This window comes from Erythrolamprus reginae, chromosome 1 (genome assembly GCF_031021105.1).
Source record: "Erythrolamprus reginae isolate rEryReg1 chromosome 1, rEryReg1.hap1, whole genome shotgun sequence".
NCBI lineage: Eukaryota > Metazoa > Chordata > Lepidosauria > Squamata > Dipsadidae > Erythrolamprus > Erythrolamprus reginae.
Window position 1 is genome coordinate 9,954,481 of NC_091950.1, and position 22,194 is coordinate 9,976,674.

Here is a 22,194-nt window from a genome sequence, read left to right on the forward strand (position 1 = left end):
CTCGAGCTATAATTTGGGCCGAACCTCCATCTATAACCTCCATCTATACCCTTCTATTTCTCAGTGCTAGTTCTTTTCCTTATAGTATTTACATTTTGATTGCTTTTTTGTTTTGTTTCGAAAATAAGTCACAGAAAAATAAAATAAATAAACAGGGTTCTCAACTTTTTGGCTAAGATCAGATCACGATCCGTTCTTATCAGTTTCATTTCATTCTTAGTTCAGAGTCCTTCTTTTCATTAAACTACCCATGCCCAGTTCCTGCAACCGTTCTTCATATGTTTTAGCCTCCAGTCCCCTAATCATCTTTGTTGCTCTTCTCCATACTTTTTCTAGAGTCTCAACATCCTTTTTGCATCGTGGCGACCAAAACTGAATGCAATATTCCAAGTGTGGCCTTACCACACTTAGATCTGGATGAATTGTTATCTATGAAAATAGACTAACAATCCTGGGTCTAGAAAGTTTAGAACTATGGCGCCTAAAACACGATTTAAGTATTGCCCACAAGATCATATGCTGCATCGTCCTACCGGTCAATGACTACTTCAGCTTCAACCGCAACAACACAAGAGCACGCCCCCAACTTTTCTCCCTTAGACTATCCATGATTGACCTCTCCAGGTTCCTAAGAGGCCAGTAAGGGGCGTACATAAGTGCACCAGCACCAGTAACCGCTACAAACTTGACTGTAAAAAATATGACTTTAACAATCGAGTTGTCGAAGCGTGGAACTCATTACCGGACTCAGTAGTGTCAACCCCTAACCCCCAACATTTCTCCCTTAGACTATCCACGATTGACCTCTTCAGGTTCCTAAGAGGTCAGTAAGGGGCGTACATAAGTGCAGTAGTGTGCCTTCCGTCCCCTGTCCAATTGTCTTTCATTTATCTCATATATCATATATATTTTCTTCCTTTCATGTATCTTCTCCTCTATTTTTACATATTATGTTTATATATATTACTTCATGTCTATTCTCCTCCATATGTATTTATGATTTGGGCCCCCATGCACCTGTCCGCACATCCACTTGCATGATTTTGCTTCTATGCATGAGCAGAAAGCAAAAAAATGCACCCAAATCTTGTGAGAGGACATTCACGAATGGTCGCAATTTGGGCAAATTTTTTATAATATGTATTTATTAGATTTGTATGCCGCTCCACTCCGAAACTTGGGGCGGCTCACAACAATAATAAACAATGTAGAAATCCAATATTTAAAAACACAATTTAAAAACCCTTATAATAAAATAATCACACAACCTAATCAGACCATACATAAACCAAAGTAGTTAGGGGAGATGTCAATTTCCCCCTGCCTAGCGGCAAAGGTGAGTTTTCAACAACTTGCAAAAGGCGAGGAGGGTGGGGGCATTTCTGATCTCCGGGAGGAGTTGGTTGCAAAGGGCCGGGGCTGCCACAGAGAAGGCTCTTCCCCTGGACCCCGCCAGACGACATTGCTTAGTCAACGAACCCGGAGAAGGCCAACTCTATGGGATTTAATCGGCTGCTGGGATTCGTGTGGCAGAAGACGGTCCCGGAGGTATTCTGGTCCGATGCCATGTAGGGCTTTATAGGTCATAACCAACACTTTAATTTGTGACCAGAAATGATTGGCAGCCAGTGCAGGCTGTGGAGTGTTGGTGAAACATGGGCATACCTGGGGGAAGCCCATGATAGCTCTCGCAGCTGCATTCTGCACCACCTGAAGTTTCCGAACACTCTTCAAAGGTAACTCCATGTAGATAGCGTTGCAGTAGTCGAACCTTGAGGTGACGAGGGCATGAGTGACTGTGAGCAGAGACTCCCTGTCCAAATAGGGCCGCAACTGGTGCACCAGGCGAACCTGGGAAAACACACTGCAATAAGTAAGTAAGTAAGTAAGTAAGTAAGTAAGTAAGTAAGTAAGTAAGTAAGTAAGTAAGTAAGTAATAAACAAACAAACAAATAAATTCTAGGATCACTGGCTAGGGAATTCTGGGATATCTAGCTGGGGATTCTGGGACTTGAAGTCTTCATATCTAGGTAGGGAATTCTGGGACATCTGGTGGGGGAATTCTGGAACTTGAAGTCCTCCTGTCTAATTACGAACATGAGTTTGTTTGTTTTTCTACCTGGCGCCTTTAAAAAGAAATTTGTTTTAATCAATACATGTCTGTTGCTACACTCGCTAACCACCCGTGGTGATTTGATTAAGGTGGGGGGGGGGGGGTCAGATCAATTTGTCTCATAGATAAACAAACAAACAAAGCTAAATTATAGTCTGCCATGGACAAACTCTGGCAGGGTAGTCCAAAGACATAAATAAAGGCCACAACTGTGTTGAAAATTCACATAAATAATAACAAGCCATGATTTGGGTGTGGATATTCTACAGAAAAGAAGGACTGGGGGTAAGGGAGGGGTCATGATATAAGTAATTTTAGAAGAGCTGTGCTGTGTGTGTACATACGCATACAGTTTATATAGTAGATAGAAACATAGAAACATAGAAGTCTGACGGCAGAAAAGACCTCATGGTCCATCTAGTCTGCCCTTATACTATTTTTCCGTATTTTATCTTAGGATGGATCTATGTTTATCCCAGGCATGTTTAAATTCAATTACTGTGGATTTACCAACAACATCTACTGGAAGTTTGTTCCAAGGATCTACTACTCTTTCAGTCAAATAATATTTTCTCAGGTTGCTTTCGATCTTTCCCCAACTAACTTCAGACTGTGTCCCCTTTTTCTTGTGTTCACTTTCCCATTAAATAAATAAATAAAACTTTTTTTAAAAAAAGGAAATAAAAAGGATATCCCTGCTTGAGCAAGGAGCTGGACTAGATGACCTCCAGGGTCCATTCCCCGCTCTATTTTGACTGATGGCTACGAATTCTCCCCACGAAGCTCGACGAAGACACCACCCTCCGCGTTATCAAGCCGCCGCAAGCTGACCGCCGGCGCTCAATTAAGCAGCTTGGTTAATTAGCGAAGGAAACTGCCGGCTCAGTTTAATCCTCTTGATCCTCCAACCGGATTTGTCAGCGGTTGTCGGAGTCTTTTTATCGCCTGCTCTGTCAATGTCCCCATCCAGGGGATGACAAGCCGAAACCGCAGCAGCCGTGCAAGAGGGAATTTGCAAAACTATCATCAGCTCGCAGGGGTTTCCTTAAGCCAGCCTTGTACAAAACAGAGCCGCTGGCCAGAGGCTGCGGTGTGAATGGGAGATTACTAGAGATTCACAGAGTTGGAGAGGTCATCTAGTCCAACCCCCTGCCCAAGCAGGAGAATCTACACCCGTTATCAGTGAAGGGGTGCAAAACTCTTTACTACCACACTGTGGGCGTGGCTTATTTTGTGGGTTGTGGCGTGCCGACCATGTCATCAGGTGGGAGTGGCTTGACAATCATGTGACTGGGGGGTCATGTGACTGGCTTAAAGGTGGCCAACTTGACGTCACTCACGTCAAGGGTTTGGGTTAGGGTGCCTGGTGTCTCCTCACCTCAAAGAGATGCAATTTCCATCTCTATTTACTATGAGATGAACATCCAAAATATTCTATTTAATTCTATGTATATATGCCATATGTGTACATACATATTACACACAGGCGCACAAAAATATACATTATCTAGGATGCTTGGCTGTATAGCTAGAGGTATAACAAGCAGGAAGAGGGAGATTGTGATCCCACTATATAGACTGCTGGTGAGACCACATTTGGAATACTGTGTTCAGTTCTGGAGACCTCACCTACAAAAAGATATTGACAAAATTGAACGGGTCCAAAGACGGGCTACAAGAATGGTGGAAGGTCTTAAGTATAAAACGTATCAGGAAAGACTTCATGAACTCAATCTGTATAGTCTGGAGGACAGAAGGAAAAGGGGGAACATGATCGAAACATTTAAATATGTTAAAGGGTTAAATAAGGTCCAGGAGGGAAGTGTTTTTAATAGGAAAGTGAACACAAGAACAAGGGGACACAATCTGAAGTTAGTTAGGGGAATGATCAAAGGCAACATGAGAAAATATTATTTTACTGAAAGAGTAGTAGATGCTTGGAACAAACTTCCAGCAGACGGGGTAGATAAATCCACAGTAACTGAATTTAAACATGCCTGGGATAAAGATAGATCCATCCTAAGATAAAATACAGAAAATAGTATAAGGGCAGACTAGATGGACCATGAGGTCTTTTTCTGCCGTCAGTCTTCTATGTTTCTATGTTTCTATCTACTATATAAACTGTATGCGTATGTACACACACATACACGCACGCACAGCTCTTCTAAAATTATACACATTCAACCATTTACTGCAATAGGAAAAACGTACCCAGAGCCCAGAAGGGAAAAAAAGAAAAAAAAAATTCTACTGGATCTGCGTACCTGATCATACCCGCAGGAGCCCATCACTGCCTCTTAAGGCTAACCTATGGCACATGTGCCACAAGTGGCACGGGGAAGCATATTTGCCAACATGGGAGCCATTGCCGTAAATCAGCTCCAGTTGCATGCGTGCAATAGCCGGCTGATTTTTGGCTGGCCACCCCCTCCCTGGAATCTCCATGGCCTATTTTGAGGTAAGTAAAGGGCTCATACTGAGGTTCTGGGAGGGCATTCCTGGCCTCCAGAGGATCTCTGGGGGTATGGGGAGGCCATTTTTGCCCTTCTCAGCCTCCATGAAGCTTTCAGGAGACTTACGTTTGTCTCATTAACTCCGTCTCTCTCCTCCTTTCTTTTCACCCCCTGTTAAATATTTTTCCACGGTGACTCTTAAGGGTTTGTTATCTGCACTTTCATGGTCGGTCTAAACTTTGAACAATCACTAAATGAACATTTGTAAGCTGAGGACCTGTTTTGTACATGTGGTTTAAAAGCCTGTGTATGTGTGTGTGTGTGTGTGTGTGTGTGAGAGAGAGAGAGAGAGAAAGGGGAAGGGGAAGTGAGAAAGAGAGAGAGGGAGAGAGTGGGCAGGGAGGGAGAAAGAGAGAGAATGAGAAAGAGAAAGAGAGGGAGAAACATAGGGAGTAAGAGAGTAGGAGGGAGAGAGAGAGAAAGAGGAAGAGAGAGAAAAAAGAGAGGGAGAGAGGGGAGGGAGAGTGAAAGAGAGAGGGAGTGAGAGAGAGAGAAAGAAGGAGGGAAAAAGGGGAGGGAGGGGAGAGAAAGAGAGGAGAGACAGAGAAAGAGAAAGAGGGAGAAAGAGAATGAGGAGGAAGGGAGAAAGAGATGGGGTGAGAGGGAGGAGAGAGAGGGAGAGGGAGACAGAAAGAGAGGAGAGAGAGAAAGAGAGGAGAGACAGGGAGAAAAAGAGAGGAGGAGGGGGAGAAAGAGAGAGAGAGAAAAAAGGTGAAGAGACAGGGAGAAAGAGAGTGGGAGAGAGGGAGAGAGAAAAAAGAGAGAAAAAGAGGGAAAAAGAGAAGGGGAGGGAGGAAGAAAGAAAGAAAGAGGGAGGGAGATAAAGAGAGGGAGAGAGAGAAAGAGGGAGAAAGAGAGAGAGGGAGAAAAAAGAGGGAGAGACAGGGAGAAAGAGAGTGGGAGGGAGAGAGGGAGAGAGAAAAAAGAGAAAAAGAGGGAAAAAGTGAAGGGAGAGAGAGAAAGAGAGGGAGAGAGAGAGAAAAAGGGAGAAAGACAGAGGAAGAAAGAGAGAGGAGGGAGGGAGAGACCAGGAGAAAGAGAGGGGGAGAAGGAGGAGGGAGGGAGAAAGAGAGTGGGGCAAGAGGGAGGGAGAGATAGAGAAAGTGAGAGGAAGAGAAAAAAAGAGAAGGAGAGAGAGAAAGAGAGGGAGGGACAGGAAGAAATAGAGAGAGGAAGAGGGAGGGAGGCAGAGACAGAGAAAGGAAAAGTCAGGAGCTCGACCATCTCGGTGACAAATCTCCCCACCCGGAGCCAACCTTTGCCTCGCCTCCCCAAATCTTCCTTCCAAAGCAGAGCATCTTTTTAATTATCAGCGCCAAAAAGGTCAGGCCCCTTACATGCATAAGCTGGGAGGCGATTTTGTTGGCGACAGGGAGGGGAGCCCGTAGCGCCGCGGCTGTTGACACCTCCCATCCCCGTCCGTTTCCCCCCACTGCTTTCCATCAAGACACCCAGGAAAGGAAGGGTGGCAAAGATCAAACAAGGGAAAGGACATTAAAATGAAAATGATTTGTAACGCTACGTAAACGCCGATCGCCTGTTCGCAGCTGGGGCCAGGAGACGCTTCTGTTCTTCTGCAGAATTCCTTTTTTTCCAAATGTGTTTGTCACAGCTGGTCCTCGACTTGCGACGGCCATGGGGATCAGAGTGTCGGTGGCCAAGCAAGATGGCTGTTAAGTGAGTTGTGCCTTGCACAATCCTCACTTTTTTCTGACAGGTCCAAGTCAACAGCAAAGCCTGATTCGATTAATCACCCGGGGTGTGTGTGTCAAACTCCATGTCACTGAAGGGCCACATCAGAGCTGGGATTAACCTTGAGTGAGGTATGGGATGTGTGGCTGACTGGGTGGGCGTGGCCAGCTGGACGAAACTCCCCAAAGTGCTGGCATCTTTCTTCTTTACACTGGGGAGATCCGGCCGAAGCCATGTGAGCAGCCCCTCACATTTTCCAGAACAGCCCAGTGGCGCAGATCCGATCACATGAAGAGAAGAGAAGAGAAGGGAAGGGAAGGGAAGAGACGAGACGGAGAGAAGAGAAGAGAAGGGAAGAGAAGAGAAGAGAAGGAGAGGAGAGAAGAGAAGAGAAGGGAAGGGAAAAGAAGAGAAGAGAAGAGACGGAGAGGAGAGAAGAGAAGAGAAGAGAAGGGAAGGGAAGAGAAGAGACAGAGAGGAGAGAAGAGAAGGGAAGGGAAGAGATGAGATGGAGAGGAGAGAAGAGAAGGGAAGGGAAGAGATGAGATGGAGAGGAGAGAAGAGAAGGGAATGGAAGAGAAGAGAAGAGAAGGAGAGGAGAGAAGAGAAGGGAAGGGAAGAGAAGGGAAGAGAAGAGAAGAGAAGGAGAGGAGAGAAGAGAAGAGAAGGAAGGGAAAAGAAGAGAAGAGAAGAGACGGAGAGGAGAGAAGAGAAGAGAAGGGAAGGGAAGGGAAGAGATGAGATGGAGAGGAGAGAAGAGAAGGGAAGGGAAGAGATGAGATGGAGAGGAGAGAAGAGAAGGGAAGGGAAGAGAAGAGAAGAGAAGGAGAGGAGAGAAGAGAAGAGAAGGGAAGAGAAGGGAAGAGAAGAGAAGGAGAGAAGAGAAGAGAAGGGAAGGGAAAAGAAGAGAAGAGAAGAGACGGAGAGGAGAGAAGAGAAGAGAAGGGAAGGGAAGGGAAGAGATGAGATGGAGAGGAGAGAAGAGAAGGGAAGGGAAGAGAAGGGAAGAGATGGAGAGGAGAGGAGTGAAGAGAAGAAGGAAAAGAGATGAGAGGAAGAGAGAAGAGATGGAGAGAAGAGAAGGGAAGGGAAGGGAAGATAAGAGAAGAGATGGAGAGGAGAGAAGGGAAGGGAAGAGACGGAAAGGAGAGGAGAGAAGAGAAGAGACGGAGAGAAGAGAAGAGAAGAGAAGGGAAGGGAAGAGAAGGGAAGAGATGGAGAGGAGAGGAGTGAAGAGAAGAAGGAAAAGAGATGAGAGGAAGAGAGAAGAGATGGAGAGAAGAGAAGGGAAGGGAAGGGAAGATAAGAGAAGAGATGGAGAGGAGAGAAGAGAAGGGAAGAGACGGAAAGGAGAGGAGAGAAGAGAAGAGACGGAGAGAAGAGAAGAGAAGAGAAGGGAAGGGAAGAGAAGAGACGAGACGGAGAGGAGAGAAGAGAAGAGATGGAGAGGAGAGAAGAGAAGAGAAGGGAAGGGAAGAGAAGAGAAGAGACGGAGAGGAGAGGAGAGAAGGGAAGGGAAGAGAAGAGATGAGACGGAGAGGAGAGAAGGGAAGGGAAGAGAAGGGAAGAGATGGAGAGGAGAGGAGTGAAGAGAAGAAGGAAAAGAGATGAGAGGAAGAGAGAAGAGATGGAGAGAAGAGAAGAGAAGGGAAGGGAAGGGAAGAGAAGAGACGGAGAGGAGAGAAGAGAAGAGATGGAGAGGAGAGAAGAGAAGAGAAGGGAAGGGAAGAGAAGAGAAGAGACGGAGAGGAGAGGAGAGAAGGGAAGGGAAGAGAAGAGATGAGACGGAGAGGAGAGAAGGGAAGGGAAGAGAAGGGAAGAGATGGAGAGGAGAGGAGTGAAGAGAAGAAGGAAAAGAGATGAGAGGAAGAGAGAAGAGATGGAGAGAAGAGAAGAGAAGGGAAGGGAAGGGAAGAGAAGAGACGGAGAGGAGAGAAGAGAAGAGATGGAGAGGAGAGAAGAGAAGAGAAGGGAAGGGAAGAGAAGAGAAGAGACGGAGAGGAGAGGAGAGAAGGGAAGGGAAGAGAAGAGATGAGACGGAGAGGAGAGAAGGGAAGGGAAGAGAAGGGAAGAGATGGAGAGGAGAGGAGTGAAGAGAAGAAGGAAAAGAGATGAGAGGAAGAGAGAAGAGATGGAGAGAAGAGAGAGAAGGGAAGGGAAGGGAAGAGAAGAGACGGAGAGGAGAGAAGAGAAGAGATGGAGAGGAGAGAAGAGAAGAGAAGGGAAGGGAAGAGAAGAGAAGAGACGGAGAGGAGAGGAGAGAAGGGAAGGGAAGAGAAGAGATGAGACGGAGAGGAGAGAAGGGAAGGGAAGAGAAGGGAAGAGATGGAGAGGAGAGGAGTGAAGAGAAGAAGGAAAAGAGATGAGAGGAAGAGAGAAGAGATGGAGAGAAGAGAAGAGAAGGGAAGGGAAGGGAAGAGAAGAGACGGAGAGGAGAGAAGGGAAGGGAAGGGAAGAGAAGAGAAGGGAAGAGACGGAGAGGAGAGAAGAGAAGAAGGAAAAGAAATGAGAGGAAGAGAGAAGAGAGAAGAGAGGGAGGAGGAGAGGAGAAGAGAAGAGAAAATTACAGAATGGAATAGAGTTAAAGATAAGGAGAGGCAAGGAGAAAAGAGAAGAAGGGAAGAGAAGAGAATTACAGAATAGAATAGAATAGAAAAAAATAGGAAGGGAATAAATAAGAAGAGAATAGAAGAGAACAGAAGTGAATAGAACAGAAGAGAATTATAGAACAGAAGAAAAGAGAATTACAGAAAAGAGAAGAGAAGAGAGAAGAGAAACAAGAGAACAGAAGACAAGAGAAGAGAATTACAGAAGAGAAGAGAAGAGGAGAATTATAGAATAGAATAGAATGGAAGGGAAGAGAAGAGAAGAGAAGATTCAATTTAATCACCGTCTTGCTTAGCAAGAGAAATGTTGTGGCTCAATTGTGGGTTGTAAGTTGAGACATTCCATCCCATTGCCACTGCCGTTTGGACCTTTTTGCCTCCCCCACCGCCGGGGAGATGCTCCAGGGAGGAGGCAAGTCTAGATGGCCTCGTTTCTCCCTCCTCCAGGTCTTCCCCCTACACACACTCCCTTTTCATTAGGAGCTTCTCTTGATGCTGTTTGTCTGGGCTCTGGAGAAGCCGCAGCGAGGGTTTTTATGATATTATTTCTTCTTCCTTCTCCGTCTCTCTCCGGGAATCTTCTCCGGTGTTGTGTTCACTTAGTGTCACTGTTGTCAGAGGGAATTTCACATGCCTAATTAAAGCCGCTGAGCGCGGGTCTACCGCGGTTCCCCGGGAAGCTTCCCACCTTCTCCTGTCAAAACCGCGGCGATAAAAACAACATTATCGCAACGGCAACAAACTTGACGGTGTGATGGGGCTGCGAATGGCAGGTGTTTTCCCCCTCCGGGAAGAAAATAAGTTTGCCAGAGTTGTAAACCCCAGCGGCTGGAGTTCACACGAAGGGCCTAGGCGGTGGAACCTGGTGGAGGAGCTCGACTCGACCATTGGGGTCTGTGTTCAAATCTCGGGAGCCATGGAGATACGGCTGTTTTGGACCTGGTCCTTCACGCACCGTGAGATTTGTGAAAATCCATCTTCTCCCACTTTGTTTCATATGTAACTCAAGGCGCTGAGTGAAGCTAATATTACTAATATTTTCTTCCCGTAAAAACACAAACAACCACCCTGTGAAGTGGGTCAGGCTGTGAGGGAGTGATTGGCCCGGAGTCACATAGCTTTCATGCCTGAGGCGGGACTAGAACTCACCAATTCCTGGTGATTGGCTCAAAGTCACCCGGACGGCTTTCATGTCTAAAGTGGAAGTAAAAATTCTATTCTATGTGTAATTCTATTGTAGTGTAGTACACTCTATTCTGTTCTTCAATTCTCTTCTCTTCTTTTGTCTAATTCTATTCTATCCTGTAATTCTTCTCTTCCCTTCCTTTCTCTTCTCTTCTTCTCTCCTCGCCTCTCCTTATCTGTAATTCTCTCTTCTCTTCTCTTCTTTTCTCTTCTTTTCTCTTCTTTTCTCTTCTTTTCTCTTCTTTTCTCTTCTTTTCTCTTCTTTTCTCTTCTTTTCTCTTCTTTTCTCTTCTTTTCTCTTCTCTCCTTGCCTCTCCTTATCTTTAACTATTCTATTCTGTAATCCTCTTCTCTCCCCTTCTCTTCTCTTCTCTTCTTCTGTTCTCTCCTTGTCTCTCCTTATCTTTAACTCTATTCTATTCTGTAATTCTCTCTTCTCTTCCCTTCTCTTCGCTTCTCTTCCCTTCTTCTCTCCTCACCTCTCCTTATCTTTAACTCTATTCTATGCTGTAATTCTCTCTTCTCTTCTATTCTCTTCTCCTCTCCTCCTCCCTTTCTTCTCTCCTCCTCTCATCTCTTTTCCTTCTTCTCTTCTCTCCTCTCCTCTCCTCTCCATCTCTTCTCTTCTCCTCTCTTCATCCCTTTCTTCTCTCCTCTTCTCTCCTCCTCTCATCTCTTTTCCTTCTTCTCTTCTCTCCTCTCTGTCTCTTCTCTTCTCTTCTTTTCTTTTCTCTTCTCCTCCCCTCTCCTCTCCTCCTCCCTCTCTTCTCTCCTCCTCTCATCTCTTTTCCTTCTCCTCTCTTCTCCTCTCCGTCTCTTCTCTTCCCTTCTCTCCTCTCCCCTCCCCTTCTCTCCCCTCCCTTGTCCTCCCCTCCCCTTCTCTTCCTCACATCCATTTCAGGAGCAGCTGTATAAAATTGGAGGATTTGTGGGACAGCAGAGTAGAGGGGAGGATGGGGAAGGGAGAGAAGGAGGAGGAAGCCGGCCTCCCTTTCTTTCTCCACCCCCTCCCAGCGAAGAAGAGTCCCCTCCCCCTCCAGGCCCATCTTCAGCTCCAGCTGCCGGTCTTGGGAAGGAAGCCTTAATGATGCCCGGAGGGGCCTCTGCTCGGCTCTTCTCCGGTGTAGCGGTGTGGCCTTGTCAAGCTGAGGCTGCACAAATGCTGCCGTGTGCCGCTAGGTAGCTGGGGGGCTCTTTGACCTGAAGATGCCCTTTGGAGGGGGGCAGTGTTCCCCATCCTTTTCCCTCTGCCCCCCCCAAAAACGGGTGGGGCAGGGGAAGCATTTACACTTAGCCTTCTGCCCCCCCCTTCGGTTTCTCCACTTTTGGTTTAATTTACATTTATCTTATTTCTCACTTTCCATCAATCCAATTATAAAATTTATCCCACACAGTGTAATATTCTTCTTCCTGTTTGTTCTATAACTCTAGAGTAAGTTTACTCCATGTTGCGCATTCTGGTATTTTTCCTAATTACCAGATCCTCCGTTGGTACGTTTTCTTTTTTCCAATTCTGTGCAAAGGTCAGTCGGGCCGCAGTTAATAGATGTGCTATCAAATAATAATTAGCCTTTTCGTGTTGTCCTCTGTACAGTTCACCTCCTTTAAGCCAGAGAGCGAGGCAAGACGTCCTCGAGTTATGACTGCAATTGAGCCCCAAATATCTGTTGCTAAGCAAGACTTTTGTTAAATGAGGGGAGGGTTTGTAGACATTGGGGACTCCTGCTTTGTCATCCATTGGTCCTTTCTCCCTTTCTTCCTCCCCTCTATTTTTCTCCCTTTCTTTCCATTTCCTTTTTTCTTGCTTCTTTTGTTCTTTCCCTTCCCTCTTTTCTTCTTTCTCTTTCCCTCTTTCTCCTTCCTTCCTTCTTCTCTTTCTTTCCCTCCCCCTTCTTTTCCCCCTTCTTTCCCTTTTTCTTCCTTTCCCTTTTTCTCCTTCCTTCCTTATTCCATTTCTCTCCCTCCCTCCCTTCTTTTCTTCCTTCTTTCCCTCCTTCCTTCCTTTCCCTTCTCTTTTTCCCCTTCCTTCCTTCTTCTCTTTTCTCCCTCCCTCCCTTCTATTCCTTCCTTCCTTCTTTCCTTCCTTCTTCTTTGTCTTCTTCCTTCCTTATTCCCTTTCTCTCTCTCCTTCCCTTCTTTTCCTTCCTCCCTCCCTTCTTTCTTTTCTTTCTTACTTTCCCCTTTTTTCCTTCCTTCTTTCTTCCTTTTTTCTCCCTCCCTTCTTTTCATTCCTTTCTTCTTTCCTCCCTTCTTTTCCTCCTTCCTTCCCCTTCCATTTTTCTGCTTCCTTCTTTCACCCCTCCCTCTCCCTACTTTTCCTGCCATCCTTCCTTCCTTCTTTCCTTCCTTCCTTCCTGCCTGCCTTCCTGCCTTCCTGCCTGCCTGCCTCCCTTTATTCCTTCCTTCCTTCCCTCCTTCCCTCCCTCCCTCCTTCCTGCCTGCCTGCCTGCCTCCCTTTATTCCTTCCTTCCTTCTCCATTCCTCAGACTCCTTCATTCATCCCTCCTTCCTCCCTTCCTTCTCTCACTTTCATCTCCATCACTCCCTCCCTCCCTCCTCAATTCCATCTCCTTCTCTCCCTTCTTCCCTCCCCTTCCCTTCCTCCTTTCCACCGTCTGACAGGATGGATGGGAGAGGGGAGGGAGAGAGCCAGGGAGCCCCCCACCCCGGAATCCGTATCCACCCGCCTCTTGGATGAATTATTTATAAAACAGGTGACCTCATTCATTCAGCCTGATTACATGGGGTGTCACTCCAATTACGGCAGGAGCCTTCAAAGGACCGGGGAGAGGCTCAGCTGAGGCTTTGTGTGTGTTTGTGTGTGTGTGTATTGTTAGGGGGACTTCAGTGGAATGTGTCACTTTGCCGGATCAGCGGCACGAAGCGGCTTCTTGGCTCCCTCCGTAATTAAACCGGCACGCTCGCCTGGCTTCCTTGCCTCGGTTTCTCCTTTGTCGTTTGTGTCACCCTGCAGCTAATGATCTACCTTTCCTTCCAGATCGCAAGCAAAACAGGCCCGCGTTCGCACCGCTACCGAATTCTCCCTTTCTCGGTGAGGTTTTCTTCGCAGCTTCACCTGCCGGTCTGAGTCGCCATCCCCGCCTTCTCTATGGGCTGGAGATCGCTGGGGGGTCTCCTCTCCACATGATCTTCAAGCCTTTTCCTAAGCTTGGCCCAGGTCTGGAAACACCAAAGGAAGGGCCTGCAGTGCCTCCTTTAGCAAAAACAGAGATGATGATGATAATTCTAATAATTCTAATAATTCTAATAATTCTAATAATTCTAATAATTCTAATAATTCTAATAATTCTAATAATTCTAATAATTCTAATAATTCTAGTAATTCTAGTAATTCTAGTAATTCTAGTAATTCTAGTAATTCTAGTAATTCTAATAATTTGTATTTATTGGATTATAATTCTAATAATTCTAATAAAATTCTAATAATTCTAATAAAATTCTAATAATTCTAATAATTCTAATAATTCTAATAAAATTCTAATATTTCTAATATTTCTAATAAAATTCTAATAATTCTAATAAAATTCTAATAATTCTAATAAAATTCTAATAATTCTAATACAATTCTAATAATCCTAATACAATTCTAATAATTCTAATAATTCTAATAATTCTAATAATTCTAATAATTCTAATAATTCTAATAATTCTAATAATTCTAATAATTCTAATAATTCTAACAACAACAACAACAACAACAACAACAACAACAACAACAACAACAGAGTTGGAAGGGACCTTGGAGGTCTCCTAGTCCAACCCACTGCTTAGGCAGGAAACCCTACACTGCTTCAGACAAATGTTCCAGTATCTCAGAGGTTGCCACAAAGAAGGAGTCAAGCTATTCTCCAAAGCACCTGAGGTTAGAACAAGAAGCAATGGGTGGAAACTAAACAAGGAGAGAAGCAACTTAGAACTAAGGAGAAATTTCCTGACAGTTAGAACAATTAAGAGAAGAGCCTTCTCTGTGGCGGCCCTGGCCCTCTGTAATCAACTCCCCCCGGAGATTAGAACTGCTCCCACCCTCCTTGTCTTCCGTAAACTACTTAAGACCCATCTATACCGCCAGGCATGGGGGATTTGAGACACCTTTCCCCCAGGCTTATTATAATTTATGTTTGGTATGTATGTGTTGTTTGGTTTTTTAAATTGATAGGGTTTTTAGTTTTTTCTTAATATTAGATTTGTGCCTGTACAATATTGTTTTATCGCTTGTTGTGAGCCGCCCCGAGTCTTCGGAGAGGGGCGGCATACAAATCTAATAAATTATTATTATTATTATTATTAATCATTGGAACAGCTTACCTCCAGAAAGTGTGAATGCCCCAATACTGGAAGTTTTTAAGATGTTGGACAATCATTTGTCAGAAGTAGTGCAGGGTTTCCTGTCTAAGCAGGGGGTTGGACTAGAAGATCTCCAAGGTCCCTTCCAACTCGTTGTTGTTGTTGTTGTTGTTGTTGTGGTTATGATTATGATTATGATTATGATTATGATTATGATTATGATTATGATTATGATTATGATTATGATTATGATTATGATTATGATTATGATTATGATTATGATTATGATTATGATTATGATTATGATTATGATTATGATTATGATTATGATTATGATTATGATTATGATTATGATTATGATTATGATTATTAATAGTTCGCAGAGAGGGGCGGCATACAAATCTAAATAATAAATAAATAATAATAATACTTGGGCCATACCTGTCATTAGATACACAGCTGGCATAGTGAACTGGACTCAAGCAGAGCTGGACAACCTGGACAGGAAAACCAGAAAATTAATGAGAATCCATCATGCACTACACCCTCGCAGTGATGTTGACAGGCTGTATTTACCAAGGAAAATAGGCAGCAGAGGACTTTTGCAAGTGAAGCAGACAGTGGAAGAAGAGAAGCATGCATTAGCTGACTATGTGAAGGAGAGCAAAGAGTCAGCGTTGATGGAAGTCATCAATAGGAAGCTTCTCAAGGTGAAGCAAACCAAGGAGCAGTATAGAAAAACTGTAACTCAATGTCGTATGGACAGTTGGCGGAACAAAGCATTGCATGGCCAGTTCTTGGAGAAGATTGAAGGCAAAGTGGATAAAGAAAAGACCTGGTCATAGCTTACAGGTGGAACACTCAAAAAGGAGACAGAAGGACTAATTCTGGTGATCCAAAGTGCAGACTCTGTAAAGAAACAGATGAAACAATCGATCACATACTCAGCTGCTGCAAAAAGATCGCACAGACTGACTACAAGCATAGACATGATGCTGTGGCACAGATGATCCACTAGAACTTGTGCCGGAACTACCATTTACCAGTGGCAAAGAACTGGTGGGATCATAAGCCCGAAAAAGTGGTCGAAAATGAGCAAGCAAAGCTACTGTGGGACTTCCGACTTCCAACTGACTGAATTCTGAAGCATAACACACCAGACATTGTGATCGTGGAGAAAAAGAAAGTATGGATCATCGACATCGCAATCCCAGGAGACAGCAGAATTGAGGAGAAGCAGCTAGAGAAATTAGTGAAATACGAAGATCTAAAAATCGAGCTGCAACGACTCTGGCATAAGCCAGTGAAAGTGGTCCCAGTGGTACTTGGCACGCTGGGCGCAGTGCCAAAGGATCTCAGCGGACATTTGAAAACCATCGGAATTGACAAAACCTCCATCTGTCAATTGCAAAGGCCGCTTAACTGGGATCGGAAAATATAATTCGCCGCTACATCACACAGTCCTAGGTGCTTGGGAAGCGCCCGACTGGTGATGAAATACGAAATCCAGCATAGTGATCTCGTTTGCTGTGTTGTATTGACATAATAATAATAATAATAATAATAATAATAATAATAATAATTATTATTATTATTATTATTATTATTATTATTTATTAGACTTGTTTGCCGCCCCTCTCCAGAGACTTGCGATCAAAGCACATGCGCAGGAGGCTGTATGCATTGGGGGAAGTGGTACGTCAATGGTACGTGGGCGCGCTCACATTACAAACCGGTAGGGAAGAATAAAATAGAATAGAATAGAATTTTATTGGCCAAGTGTGATTGGACACACAAGGAATTTGTCTTGGTGCATATGCTCTCAGCGTACATAAAATAAAATATACATTTGTCAAGAATCATGTGGTACAACACTTAATGATTGTCATAGGGGTCAAATAAGCAATGAAGAAGCAATATTAATAAAAATCTTAGGATATAAGCAACAAGTTACAGTCATACAGTCAACATGGGAGGAAATGGGTGATAGGAATGATGAGAAAAACTAGTAGAATAGAAGTGCAGATTTAGTAGAAAGTCTGACAGTGTTGAGGGAATTATTTGTTTAGTAGAGTGATGGCGTTCGGGAAAAAACTGTTCTTGTGTCTAGTTGTCTTGGTGTGCAGTGCTCTGTAGCGACGTTTTGAGGGTAGGAGTTGAAACAATTTGTGTCCAGGATGTGAGGGGTCAGTAAATATTTTCCCTGTTCTCTTTTTGACTCGTGCAGTATACAGGTCCTCAATGGAAGGCAGGTTGGCAGCAATTGCTTTTTCTGCAGTTCTGATTCTCCTCTGAAGTCTGTGTCGGTCCTGTTGGGTTGCAGCACCAAACCAAACAGTTATAGAGATGCAGATGACAGACTCAATGATTCCTCTGTAGAACTGTATCAGCAGCTCCTTGGGCAGTTTGAGCTTCCTGAGCTGGCGCAGAAAGAACCTTCTTTGTTGTATACCAACTCAGGTCTTTCATTTCTCAGCAAGACCTGTTTTTTTCTTCATCCGAACTGAACCACAATCTGCAAAATACAACTCCACACCCACTGTTCTTTATTCCTCTGCAACGCTTCATATTTAATGTCAGGTTTCCCCCTCCCGCCCTCGTGCCGTGCAAATTTAAATCTATCTATTTTGTCCTCGCTTCAATAGCACGTCATGAACACAAGTTGTCACAACAGGTATTGTCTGAAATGAAAACTCCGTTCTAGGCAAAACATTCATCTGTCGAAAAATCCTCCCCTAAGAGCGACGGTTTTAATTTCTCCCGTTTGAACATGTCCTTCTTCATTTCATTTCATGTCTTAACATAATTACCCAGAAATAACATGGTATCAATGGATTAAATGTAGAAAACAAAAAGAGAAAGTTAAATAAAAATAAAATACAGTAAATATGTAAATATGCAACGTACCGAAAAGAAATTAATGCACATGTGACCATGCAGAATTGCTCAAACATTTATTGTGATTTTTTAAATATTTGAAAAACTAATAAAGTATACTTAAAAAAAAATGAGGTATCTGGACTTTCTGGTTTTTCTTTGAAGACATTTTGATTCTCATCCAAGAAGCTTTTTCAGTTCTGACTGGATGGTGGGGAATGGAAGGATTTATACACCTTGCAGACCGCTGGTCAGTTTTATTCTTTTAGGAGGTCATTAAGGTCATCTGGAAATTTAGAAACATAGAAACATAGAAGATTGACGGCAAAAAAAGACCTCATGGTCCATCTAGTATGCCCTTATACTATTTCTATGTTCCTATGCTTCTATTTACTGATTTACTGATTTACTGATTTACTGATTTACTGATTTACTGATTTACTGATTTACTGATTTACTGATTTACTGATTTACTGATTTACTGATTTACTGATTTACTGATTTACTGATTTACTGATTTACTGATTTACTGATTTACTCACTCACTTACTCACTTATTTATTTATTTATTTATTTATTTACTGATTTACTGATTTACTCACTCACTTACTCACTTATTTACTGATTTACTCACTCACTTATTTATTTATTTACTTATTTATTTATTTATTTATTTATTTATTTACCGATTTACTGATTTACTCACTCACTTACTCACTTATTTACTGACTCACTCACTCACTTACTCACTTATTTACTGATTTACTGATTTACTCACTCACTTACTCACTTATTTATTTACTGATTTACTGATTTACTGATTTACCCACTCACTTACTCACTTACTCACTTACTCACTGATTTACTCACTCACTTATTTACTTATTTACTTGATCGGATCTCTAGGCCGCCCTGGGACTCAGGGTGGCTCAAGCTTTTTTTTTTTTTTAGCCCCTTGCAACTTGTTGAGTCTAAATTCCCCTTTAGCCAAAACACCACCTTTGCAAAATTTGGAGATTATTTTTTGCTGATTTCCTCTGTGTTCTTCGCCGGGTGAGTAAAACCTGGCATCAAGCCGCAGCTGCCTTCCACCAGACCAACCCCCCTATACACACTCCACCTCCTGCAGATATCTGCTGTATCTTGCTTGTGAATTAAAATTCACCAGAGTCACTCAGCCGGATAATGTTCTGTTCAAAATCCAAGCTGGGTCTCCTTCCCCCTCCGATGCCCACGGCTTCCTCCTCCTCCGAGGGATGGTGACAATAAATAGGAAATTATCTGGGCAAAAGGAGCAACCTTGTTTAGGAGGCAATGGGTGGGTGACCTTCTGCAAGCTCTGAGCTATTGGGAGGTGCAGGCTGGAGGGGTGTTGGGGGTAAAAAAGCAAAGTTCTATAGTTGCAAGAAAAACAAAATGCACAAGTTCAGTAGAAACATAGAAGATTGATGGTAGAAAAAGACCTCCTGGTCCATCTAGTCTGCCCTTATACTATTTCCTGTATTTTATCTTAAAATGAATATAATAATTTATTTATTTATTTGTTGTTAGAGTTGAAAGGGACCATGAAGACCATCGAGTTCAACCCCCTGCCCAAGCAGGAACCCTATAGTACACCAGTCAAGTGGCAGTTCAATCTTCTCTTAAAAATGTCCAGAATGTTGGAGTTCACAACGTCCGCTGCTAGGTTGTTCCATTGGTTGATTGCTCTGACCATCAGGAAGTTCCTCCTTATCTCCATGTTGAATCTCTCCTTGGTCAGCTTCCAGCCATTGTTCCTCGTCCGGCCCTCTGGTGCCCTGGAGAATAAAGTGATCCCCTCCTTTCTGTGACATCCCCTCATATACTTGTACACTGCTATCATGTCCACTCTGGCCCTCCTTTTCTCTAGGCTATCCATGCCCAGTTCCCTCATGTTTAGATTCAAGTTACTGTGGATTTACCAACCACGTCTGCTGGAAGTTTGTTCCAAGCATCTACTATTTTGATAGGCAATATCCACGGCACCCCCTTCATCCAACACCTTTGTGACATAGTCAAAGAAATCAATGAGATTAGTCTGACATGATTTGCCTTCAGTAAAGCCATGCTGGTTTGGGTCCAATCAGTTATTGTTTTTTAGGTGCTGATTTATCCTCTTTTTGAGTAGAGTCAGTATATTGCTCAACAATAGTAACTATGAGAGGGATCTTGGAGTCCTGGAGGAAAACCTTTTAAGTATGAGCCACGATGCAAAAAGGATGTTGAGACTCTAGAAAGAGTACAGAGAAGAGCAACAAAGAGGATTAGGGGACTGGAGGCTAAAACATATGAAGAACGGTTGCAGGAACTGGGAATGGCTAGTTGAATGAAGAGAAGGGCCAGGGGAGACATGATAGCATCTTCCAATATCTCAGGGGTTGCCACAAAGAAGGAGTCAACCTATTCTCCAAAGCACCTGAGGGCAGAACAAGAAGCAATGGGTAGGAACTAAACAAGGAGAGAGGAGGGAGGGAGGGAGAGAGAAAGAAGGAAGGAGAGAGAATGGTAAGAATGGAAGGAAGAAGAGAGAGAAGGCAGAAAGTAGAGAAAGAATAAAGGAAGAGAGAAAGAAGGAAGGAGAGGGAGGGAAGAAATAAAGGAAGGAAGGAGTGAGAAAGAAGGAAGGAAGGAGAATGGTAAGAAAGAAAGGAAGGAGAGAGGGGGAATGAAGAAAGGAAGGAGAGGGAAAGCAGGCAGGAGAGAGGAAAGGAAAGGAAGAAAAGAAGGAATGAGAGAAAAGGAACGAAGGAGATAGGGAGGGAGGGAGCTTAGAACCAAATCCAGGGCTGCTCTTTTTTTAATTTTGAGTTCACAACATGGAACATTGGACTTAATTACAGGAAAAAACAACGGGAAAGAACAAAATTACTAGGGAAAAAATTCTCAATCATCCAAGCAATTAATTTCCCAGGGAAGTTGCTGGGTTCCCCACTGCTGAATGTATGCCAGCAAAGGTCAAGCGGTCCTCTAGCAATGGATCCTGCATTTGAGGGCGGGTTGGACTTGATGACCTCGGGGTACTCTTCCACCACTAGGATTCTTTTGTTAAAGAGGCCGGTGGAATCCCAGAACTTTTCGAAAGCTGCCATTGGGCCTCCACTTTCCAAAACGTTAGCGAGGGTTAACCCACTTACAACGAGTATCCTGAACAGACAAAAACTTGGATTTCATCAAAAGCAGACAAAATAAATAAAAAAAGGCCAGCAGCCTCATTTTTTTGGAATGGCATTTTTTCTTTTAAAAAAAAAATGCCCGATTTATGGAGAAATTCCAAAGAATAAAAACAGAAAGGGAAAGAAATACACATGGGAATGGAAAAGATTTATTCTGAATTTCCAGCTGGAATCAGAGACCGAAGAAGAGAAACCATCCATTTGGGGAGAAATAGACAGAAGGGACCGTAAATTGCTCTCCCCCCTCCCACTTGCATCAAATTCTTTGAATGCCACACCAAGAAAGTTTAAAATATCCTTAGGAACCATGTCGGTTTTAAAAGTCGCAATGGATCAAAGGTTTTGAATGGGCTCAACAGCAATCTTGATTTTAAAAACAAAAGAAAGTATGCAGTTTCATCCATAACAACAACAACAACAACAACAACAGCTAGCTAGCTAGCTAGCTAGAAAGAAGGAAGGAAGGAAGGAAGGAAGGAAAGATAGATAGATAAAGAGAGAGATAGAGAGAGAAAGAATAGGAGAAAGAGATGGATGGATGGATGGATGGATGGATAGATGGATGGATGGATGGATGGATGGAAGGAAGGAAGGATGGACGGATGGACGGACGGACAGACAGAAAGATGATAGATAGTGAGATAGATAGATAGACAGATAGATAAATAGAGAAAGAGGGAGAGAGAGAGAAAGAGAGCAAAATTAGGAGAAAGAGGGGGCTAGCTAGCTCGCAAGATAGATAGATAGATAGATAGACAGACAGACAGACAGACAGACAGACAGACATAGAAAGAGAGAGAGAATAGGAGAAAGAGATGGATGGATGGATGGATGGATGGACGGACGGACGGACGAATAGTCAAATAGTTAAAAAGAGAAAGAGAGAGTTAGAGAGAGAAAGAATAGGAGAAAGACATGGCTAGCTAGCTAACTAGCAAGTTAGAAAGAAAGAAAGAAAGAAAGAAAGAAAGAAAGAAAGAAAGAAAGAAAGACAGACAGACCGGCAGACAGATATATCCATTGATAGATAAGAGAGAGGGGAGAGGAAAGAAGAGATAAAGGGAGACAGAAGTTAAAGAGATGATAGATAGCTACAATGGATAGAATAGATAGAACAATAGAGCTGGAAGGGATCTTGGAGGTCTTCTAGTCCAGCCTCCTACTCGAGCAGGAGACCTTCAAAGTCCCTTCCAACTCCCTATTTCTGGTCTGCATTGGGCTGGCTCCATCAGGACATCTTCCTCAGTCCCTCCAGGTCACAACAGCTGTCCAAGGTGCTGAAATTGCCTCCCAATCCTAGTTATGGCAATGGTTCTTATCCGCCCCACCCCCTCTTCTTGAGGAGCCAACCAAGAATGCCCAAAATGCAAAAAAAGAAAGAGATCCAACTATGGACCAAACAAACCAGAAAGATGGTAAAGACCCTTCCTGGCTTTCTCAGCCACCTGGAAGGCTTACCTTGCTACGTAGTTCCTTGCGTCAAAAGACGTGTCTTGTTTGATTCATGGTGCTAGAAGCAACCTCCTGGCCAAGTTCTCCCATGCATGCTGGCAAGGGAAAGACTCCAGGGTCCCTAATGCCAGAGAACCAAAACTGGAAATCAGATCTAGATCGTTGCACCCGTCAAGAAGAAGAATCTAAAAAAGCAATACATAAGTACAAACACTAAACCCATGCTTAAAGTAAAACATATATAAAAAAATTCT